Source organism: Sminthopsis crassicaudata, chromosome 4, assembly GCF_048593235.1.
Source record: "Sminthopsis crassicaudata isolate SCR6 chromosome 4, ASM4859323v1, whole genome shotgun sequence".
In the NCBI taxonomy this organism is placed as follows: domain Eukaryota; kingdom Metazoa; phylum Chordata; class Mammalia; order Dasyuromorphia; family Dasyuridae; genus Sminthopsis; species Sminthopsis crassicaudata.
The window spans coordinates 61041117-61050828 of NC_133620.1; the positions used below are offsets into that span (position 1 = coordinate 61041117).

The 9712-nt window shown below is 35.2% G+C and overlaps 1 long non-coding RNA gene across 1 annotated transcript; it reads right to left on the reverse strand.

Moving 5' to 3' along the window:
* Nucleotides 1-642: 642 nt before the first annotated feature.
* On the reverse strand, nt 643-7962 carry LOC141565392 (uncharacterized). The gene is made up of 3 exons (XR_012489007.1): nt 7733-7962; nt 4321-4375; nt 643-2683 (listed from the first exon to the last, which is right to left on the reverse strand). It is a non-coding gene; the product is annotated as an uncharacterized LOC141565392 (long non-coding RNA).
* Nucleotides 7963-9712: the final 1750 nt, after the last annotated feature.

Consider the following 9712-nt stretch of genomic DNA (forward strand, 5'->3'; position numbering starts at 1 on the left):
ATGTCCTTTGGGTCACAACCTCATTGAACAACAAAACACCAGTTTTTCAAAAGGAGAAAAGAGAAGAATATGATTCCCCCTGTATAAAACCTGTTTGTATTGATTTACACAGCCAGGCAAAACATTACCACTGAATTCGACTGGATTTCTGGAGGGAGGAAGAAATGAGGGTTAAGTCCTAAGAGTATGAAGTGACTATATTGGAATACAACTGTCAAAATATTTTTTGGAAAACAAGTTTCCAGACGTCACTTGAAATTTCTAATACTACAGTAACTAATTTTCTCTCCCACAGAGCTCTATTGAATTTTTCTTAATGGCTTCTCTTATGATTTTCACATTCTGAATTACTAAGGTGATAAGGATGAATTTCACACTATTCCTTTGCCATGTATAATGTTTACTAATTGACTGTAGAAAAGTCTTAGGGGAAAGTTGGAAGCACAGGACCCTGTCTAGGAACAGTAGTGTGGATCAGTGGGAAATTAAAGATAATCTAAAGCAACTGGAAATTATATCAAAGTAGACCAGCCCTGCTTTGCATATCATGTATCACAAAGTTAGAATTCTCACTCCTGAGTTCTCAAATTCTTAGATAATTAGGAGTAGAATAAAGTCATATGAAGAAATCAACTACAATCCAATGGTCAATATGTGCTTTATTAAAAATTGACAGAATATTAAGTTGATCTTGAACAGAATGAATTTAAAAATCAAAGCACATACAAAAAAGTAAAATTAGTTACCAGAAAGCCTTTGCAACATTCTATACTGATCAGTGTAGTGAGTGAAGGTCCACATTTCAACTACAAGCAGCCACTTCCTTAGCCACTGGTTGGCCCAGACTGGGCCCTGAGAGCCCATAACATTCATTCCACAGGGAAGATATTGGTAAAGCAAGGACAGGAATGTTTATGTATGGAAAACATAGTCTAACAAAAACAATACTAGTAAACATCACAACAATTCTATAAATAGACAAATTGAGCAATCATAATTTCCTGAGAAACTTTTCAAATGTAGAAAATAGTCATACAGTTTTCAGGTCTTGTACCCAAGCTCTTTCCTGTATGGAGGTGAAAGGAAAGGGTCCCCTACATTTGTGCATGGTACAACTGTCTAATGCAGTCCATCTCCCTAACTGTATGATGAGTAATATAAATATTAAAAATATATGTAAGGATACATGTGTAGTGTGCGTGTATAGGTTGTCTTAAAATATAGCTTTTTAACCACTGTTGCCCTCCAAGGCCAAAAGATGATAGCTTCTTATTTGTCTCTTATTTTACCAGAGAAAGAGTGAAGAGGACAAGGGGAGAGCATACTAAAATGGCACCCAAGTCCTTGCCTTGAGCTGGAGAAGGCATTCCTGACACCAAGACACAAATGATAAATAAGGTAACTAGTTGGGAATATAGGCCTTGAACTGGGGGTCCTCACCAAAAAACAGGAGACAAAGAATTTTAACTTCCTCAAAGGAAAGCTATCTCCTAAGTGGTCTAGTTACTCTTCAACCCAGGTAAGATGGGATAAAGAGGGTTCATTCTCTAGACCTTTAGATTAAGCCTAGAGAGTGGAACAACTCCTGATCACATTAGTCACATCATTCACATTTCCTCCAGCTGTAGAATGATGACAAAGCCCTGGATGAAGATCAAGAATTGTCCCTCTCCCCCATGACTTCCTTTAAAGCTATATATCCTGAGTAAAAGGAAGCTGAGAATCACTAACTTCCTATATATAAAGTGCAGCTGGGTCAGCCTATCATGGACATTTGTATTTTTGTCCCAAGGCTTCCATTATAGTCAGCATGTGAATAGCATTCTTTTCTGTCAAGGGTCATTTCTTAGGTAGATATACTTTGCAACTTGTATGGACACCCTTCCTGGTTGACCTTATCATTTTTTATGAGTATCACAATTGAGTAGTTGAAGCTTCCAAAAGCATGGGAAGGAAGCTCAGGCAGCCTTGATAGACCTTTGGAATATCAGGCCCATATTTCCTTTGGAATGCAGGCCCATATTTCCTTTGGATTGGGATTTCTTATTGTCAAATGTAAAAAGCCTTTGAAAAACAAAAGCTCAGTTCCATTTTTCCCAACCACTTATATTCTAACAGAATATTTATTCTTTTTCTGCTTGCAGAGAAATTTCCTCTCAAATCTGTGTCCTCTGGGTCACAACCTCATTGAACAACAAAATACCAGTTTTTCAAAAGGAGAAAAGAGAAGAATATGATTCCCCTTGCAAAAAGACCTGTTTGTATTGATTTACACAGTCAGGCAAAACATTAGCACTGAAGCCGACTGTGTTTCTGGAGGGAGGAAGAAATGAAGGTTAGATCCTAGGAGTGTGAAGTGGCAGGTGCAAAATCCCCCAATAAGTCTGAGTGGGATTTTTCTCAATGTTCTCGAAATGGTTACCATTCAAGGTGAAACTGATTTCATCACTCTCATTAAAGTGATAGATTTCCAAAAGGTCGAGAGTGTCTTCTTCAGATTGCTTTTGTCTTAGAACACTATTTCCCTTCTTCAGTTGAATTGCAAAGGGAACGTGGTCCTTGAGTTTTCTCTTCATTCGGACATAAAGTAAGTAGATACCTTTCTTGGTGATCATCAGTGTCTGATTGCTACTTTCCTTAAAGCATGAAATGGAAAGGTTAGCCCAAGTCCAGGCATTTGTCTCTAAAGGATTATTTCAAAAGAAGAAAAAAAAATAAAGAACAAAATTATTTCAGAATTATATTATTCTCTTAGACTAAGAAATGTACATTAAGCATTTTTCAAGATGAAGAACATTATGTAAACATCAACTATCATTTTTATGGATGAATTTTATTTTATTCTACCAGTCCTAGCTATGGTTCCATTTTAAATAAATATTAATTAGCCAATTAAGAATCGAATAAATAAATAAAGGGCACCTACATGACTAGAAGCTGTTTTTTTTCTTGTCTTAAAAAAGTTATAAACCAGATTACAATTCGTTTTTCAAGACTAAGAAATGCTCAGGAAATGGAGTAGTAAGAGAGCCCTAGGACAAATTTTAGTTAATTGACCTTCCTGAGCTTCACTTTCCTCATCTGGAAAATGCATTCTTAGATTTAGATCTGAAGGAATTTTAGTGATCATCTCCTCCATCATTTTACAAATGAGGAAACTGAAGCCAATTAACTTAGTTCATGTCTTCATCTCCTCTTCCTTCTCAGCTCTGTCTCACAGAATCCCTTATATCCTTCAAGAATCAGTTTAAGTACTGAGACCTTTTACATGTAGGTTTCCCACCTAAACTCCTTTGTAATTATTCTCTATATACTGAAATACATACATGTTGTCTCTCGTGCCAAGAATATTAATTTCTTGAGAACAGAGATTGATTTATATTTTTGTATTCCCCAAACCCTAACATAACATAACATGCTTATCAATTGATTAAATGACTTGCCTAAGATCACACAGTAACACAGATAACACTGTTATTTGTTCCAGATCCAAAAGCAAACACTCTTATTTTTTACCACTTATGATGTCAAAATTGCACATTATAAAGAGTACTATGTTTAAACTCAGGGGTTCCTGGGTTCAAATCCCATCTTATGTGTGCCTATTACCTATATAACCTATGTAACTATTACCTACATAACAAGAATCTATGTAATAAATATATTCTTGGAAAAAATAAGTTTTCCCTTAGGTTATAAAGACATGTTGAGTTAAAATATCTTGGCTACTGACACTGTGTGACCTTGGGCATTATAAAATCTAGAGCTCAGATTTCCCATCTGCAAAATGACAGAGTTGGACTGCATGGTTTCTGAGGCAGGGAAGAGAATAAGCATTTGTATAGCACCTACTATGTGCCAGAAACAGTTTTTTGTTGTTGTTAAACCTTTTTGGTCATCCTACTCTTTGTGACTCATTTTTATGAGGTTTTCTTGGCAAAAATACTGAAATGGTTTTCCATTTCCTTCCCCAAAGTTCCCATTTTACAGTTCAATAATCTGAGGCAAAGAAAGATTAAATGACTTGCCCAAGGATACACAGTTAATAAATATCTGAATCCAGATTTGAACTCAGGCCTTTCTGATTCCATTCACTTGCACCATCTGCCTGCCTCTGAGGTCCCTTTCAACTCTAGAATGGGGACCTTCAAGATTTACACAAAATTTAACTCATAAGGCTATTGTGAGAAAAGGCCTTGTAATACAGAAAATGGTACCAGAGCTAGATCCCTGGATTTCTTCTCCTCTCTTCTAATATTGTCTATTTTTGGATAAAGAAAGTAAAGAGGAAGGGATGGGAATAGTTTCCAATGCACTCACCAGTTGCTGTTGTCTTAGTGTTTAAAGTTGCTTGAGCCCAACAATTATCCAGAGCCTGCAGAGTAGGAAAAAAAAAAAAAGACACCCTGGGTCAGCACAGGTGGCTAGATCAATCCACTTTGCTGAATTGTGTTATGAAATCAAATATGCTGATAAATGGATCTTATTGTTATATGCTGAAAGTAGGATGAGTTGTCTTGTAACACTGGCAATAATCTATCGAGTGGTCTTCAAGTGATTAGTATTATGGAGAAGATTTCTTTTCAATTATGAATTGAACTAGGCAACTAGGTGTCACAATGAATGAAGCATGAGGTTTGCAGTCAAAAAGACCTGTCTTCAGACAATTACTAGGTGTGTGACCCTGGACAAGTCACTTAACCCTCTTTGCCTCAGTTTTCTCATCTGTAAAATGATCTGGAGAAAAAAATGGCAAACCACACCAGTATCTTTGCCAAGAAAATCCCAAATGGTGTCATGAAAATCTGTACACAACTGATAATGAGTTGAACTAGATAGCCCTTTTTCAGAGTTAATAAGTCTATATTCTCTATGGACATATGGCTAATAATTGAAGCAGAGATTAAAGATTAAAAAACCCTCTAAAAATATAAACTATTGCTATTTCCTTCTCCTTCTTGATTTTCTAAATGGAAATACCCATAACTCCAAGCTACTTCTCTCCTTTTTTTTCAAGTCTACCTACTTATCACTTATTGCATGGACTTGCTCTAAGGGGAATTTGCCAAGATTTTCTTTGATGAGATGATGCAAGGGAAAGGAATGTGATTTGGAATTGCCCATTACACTATGTATGATACACTTTTCATCACTACAGTCTATTGATGGATTACTTTGCTGCTTCTGTATGTGACATTCCATCCAGCATCCTATATCTTTGTGTTGGTTATTTCTCATACTAGATTATACTTCCTTTCTACCTCTATAGTAGCCCAAGCTGTCTTCAAGATTCTATTCAAGTACCATCTCCTATAAGAGGCTTATCTTGATCTCCCTAGTTGTTACTGCTCTCCAAGACTCCAAATCACTGTTGAGAATGAAGCTCATTGAAGGCAGATACCATTGCATTTTTTTTAGTCTGTGTCTCCATTATCTGCTAAACCATAAATATTTAATAAGTGAATCATAGAATCAACAATTTAGAAAAAACTTTTGAAGCTTTCAAATCCAACCATCTCATTTTCAGATGAGGAAACAGCCAGAGAGATCAAGTGTCTTTCTTAGTATAAAGTGAGATAATCCATTCCTCTTAACTCCATAACCATTCCCCTATCTACTATTCCATGATGCCTCTCAAAGATGAATGTAGTTATACTGATTCCATATTAGAGCCTAAGGGAAGCAGATTCTTCTTGCCTTTTTCCTGATTACTTTTAGTTGTCTCAAATAGGAAAAAAAAAAAAAAAAACTACAGTTCACTGAAAACACTTCCATATTCAAAAACTAGTTGCTCTCCAAGGTCCCTTACAACTTGAAAATGCTGTAATGCTATGATCCATTAGGAAGAAACAGCATACATTTACTTATCATTTGATGATTTACAATGTGTTTTCTTCACAATGAACCTTTTACTAAAGCAGTTCAATATAATTATCTCCATTTTACGACCAAAGAAATCTAAACTCAGAGCATTTAAATAATTTTTCTGTGGTTACACAACTGATTAATAGAATGCTGCCTTTTCAAAATAACAATAGTAAATACCATATAGTATTTTAAGGCTTGTAGAGCACTTTGCAGAAATCTCATTTGCTACTTCTAATAGCTTTGTGATTTAGATTCTGTTAATTTTCTTATCTTTATAAGGAAAGTGAGACTCAAAGAGATTGTTTATATCTAACTCAGCATCACATAACTAGTAAATATAAGAGGTGAAATTTGAACTCAAGTTTTTTTTCTGTCTCCACATCCAGCTTGCTTTCCTTTATACCATCTTGCCTGTCAAGATAAAATGACACAGCATTGTATCAGTTCTGGAAACAGAGGGCATAGATTCAAATCTTAGTTGTTACTTACTATCTTTGCAACCCTGGGCAAATCAAATAACTGTCTTCTGCCATGGCTACGGATGTGAAACATTACTTATATTTTTATATTTATAGATGTGTGAGAGAGAACTGGGTTTTTCTGAGCTTATGTTCTTCTTTCTTTGTTTCATTAAAAATTATTTATTATATTGATTAGTCATGAGGCACAAAAATACTGGGAGAAATTTAGGTTATTATTAAAAAAAAAAAAAAAACATGATTCATTAACAACCAAATTCACTTCAGAACTTCCTTAAATTTCCTTCTTTCATATGACTTTTAAATGTTCTGTGTTGTGTCCTTTTTATTCATAGTAGGTATCCTCAGAAATAAGAAGATCCAATCCAGTCAAGCTATGTCTCAAAAACACCTTTCTCTTTCTATCTAATCTAGGGTCACAGTCAATAAAAATGCTCCTAAGATCAGGCTGAACAACAGATAGTAGTCAGACTAAACTTCAACTTCTGTGGACCTACCCTGAGCAAGTAACCAATAGTTCATTTGGAGCAGGGGTTCTCAAACTATGGTTCGAGGGCCAGATGCCTCCTGCTGAGGACATTTATGCACCCGCCAGGTTGTGGCAAATGGGCTGAGGGGCGGAGACAGAGTGTGAGTTTTTGTTTTTACTATAGTCCAGCCCCCCAACAGTCTGAGCGAAAGTGAACTGGCTCCCTATTTAAAAAGTGTGAGGACCACTGATTTGGAGCATCTGGATAAGTGTCATGATTATCAGATTCATTCATCAGATTCATTCATTTGTCCATTCATGCAATAAGCTCTTAAACACTTACTATAAACACGGGACTGTTTATAAATTAATAGATCTCTCTAAGAGGGCAAGTAATGCATCTTTTTTTTTCTATGACATTAAACACCATAACTTAATGCCTGTACAAAGTAATGCATTGCACCTGTCATTCTTCCAGATCAGAACTTCAAATTTATCAGTCCACAAATATCTTTTCCAAGCCTTACTACTGCAAGAAATGAATGGATTCTTTCTGGTTGAGAAATGATTAGATGGGGAAGTGGTCAATGGAGCAACTAACTGGACAGATCAAGCTGCATCTCTTGCCATTTTTCCCCAACATCTGTTGAGAATTAGTTATTTTGTGACATCATGCATTGATTTAACTCAAAACGGATGGAAACCATTTCTGACATTAAATCCCACCAATCATATAATAATAAGGGAAGACTTGAATTTCAATTCATTTTTTAAAAATCCTCAAATTTCTTCATTTTACTTAACCTCTCATAATGCTGAAAATAGCAAGAGGATGATGATGATAATACTAATAATAATAGTAGTAATCAATAAAACTATTTTAACAATGATAATAAAAAATGTGCATTTTTCTTACCTTGGAATGAAGGAAGAAACAAATACTAAAAGCAAATAACAGAACAAACACTGTGCATCCACCAATGATCCATAGCTTCTTGGAAGAACATTTTGAGTCTTGAAGTTCCATGCCTCTCTCTAAGAGGTTGACTGAATTTTCCACCTGTGTCATTCTCACCTATTGTAAAGAAAATAACTTATGGCAGAGAGATTTTACAGTGATGGGTGAATCTCCCCAGTCTGAGGTCGACTGGTCCTGGATTTGCACCGGCTTTTATAGTATGGAAATTACACAGTGGGAGTAGAAGGAGGAGCTTTCACTGTCAGTTGGAAAATGATACAAAACAATCTCCCTGTGAAACTTACAAGGAGCTGACTCTCATTTGGCCAAAAGCCATGTGTCTGAAGGCGTTTTGCAGTCAGCCAACACAAACACTGAAGAAAAGAACACACGCGTTTACATACACACACACACACACACACACACACACACACACACACACACATCCCAGGAAGGAAGTTCAAATAAGTGAAAATCTCTTGAGAAGGAAGTATTCTAGAGGACGCAACTTCTGAGTTTGAAATCTCTGTCACATTTTGATGATTTGTTACCAAGAAATCATTATTGCAATTAAGTCATTCCTAAAATGGACACATGTTTAACATGATTGTACATGTATTGCCTATATTGGATTGCTTGCTAAAGTCTTAGAGAGGAGGGAAGGAAGGGACACAGACAGAAAAATTTGGAACTCCTCCCCTTTACAAAAATGAATGTTGAAAGCCAATTTTACATGAAATTGAAAAAAATAAAATACTATTAAGCACAAGAAAAAAAAGAAAGGATTTTTAAAAAGAAAGAAGGAAGGAAATCATTCTTGCTCCAGATATTACACGTGCTTCTGGGGAATTTTTTTTTTTTAATAAAAAAGAGGAAAAAAAATCATTCATGAAGCACTAACTCCATTGTCTTTAAAGAGCAATAATAATATTAATTAATCATTAAACAATTAATATCAGTTCAATTCTCTTATTTTTCCCTACCCTCTACATTCAGGTTCAAATAGAATCAGCCAAAAGTCAGTCTATAGGCATTTATTGAGCATCTACTATGTGCCAGGCACTATATAAATGCTGCCAGAAATGTCCAAGGCTAGCAATCCCTCAGAGCTGAACTTCTATACCCTTCCCAAAACTAAAAAGTTGAAGCTAAAAATCATTCAATCAAATTAAGATTTTTAATAGTTTACCTTGTTTAGGAAAGATTATTATCAAATATTCCTTAGAGTCCTAGAAATGAATGTGGACCCTAGGGTTCTGGCGCAGCACCAAAACTAAAGAAACCTGACTATAAGCAATCCCCTCACCTCTAAATGCCTCTGGGATTTTTTTAATCTCTTAAAGACAATGGTTTTGCAGAATTTATACAAGTACTTATGAAGCACTACTATGCATGCTTAACAAATTATTACAATCACCCATATCTTCATGACTCATACACAGAAATGGAGTTTGTTTTACTTTAATTAAATTAAAACATTGGACAATTCTGAACATTTTTGGTGTTCTTAGCACACTATATTAGGGACTAGTTACCTATTATTATAAAATATCCTTCTATGAGGGCAGGTATTTGTGCTATTGTTGCAAGCCCCAAAGTGTATAGATAACTATTCTCACAGAAAGCCATATTTATCTCCCAAAGCAATGATCATATTCAGAATTTATAGCTCTATGTACATGTCTTATTACATATGTTTTATTCCTCCTATTTGATATCATACCTAAAAATAAAAGAATTTTAAAGTGCCTTGAGGAAAAGTGTTAAATTAAACCAAGGTAAAAATATTTCTACTTTTAGCAATTTATTAAAATTTGGCTGCTATCTCAGGGTCTTTCTATCTTCTAAGAAGTTATGATCTATTTCCCTAATTCATGTACCATCTCTTATCTGGGAACAAAATTTTTCCCCAAATTACTATTCATCCATCCCTTTCCA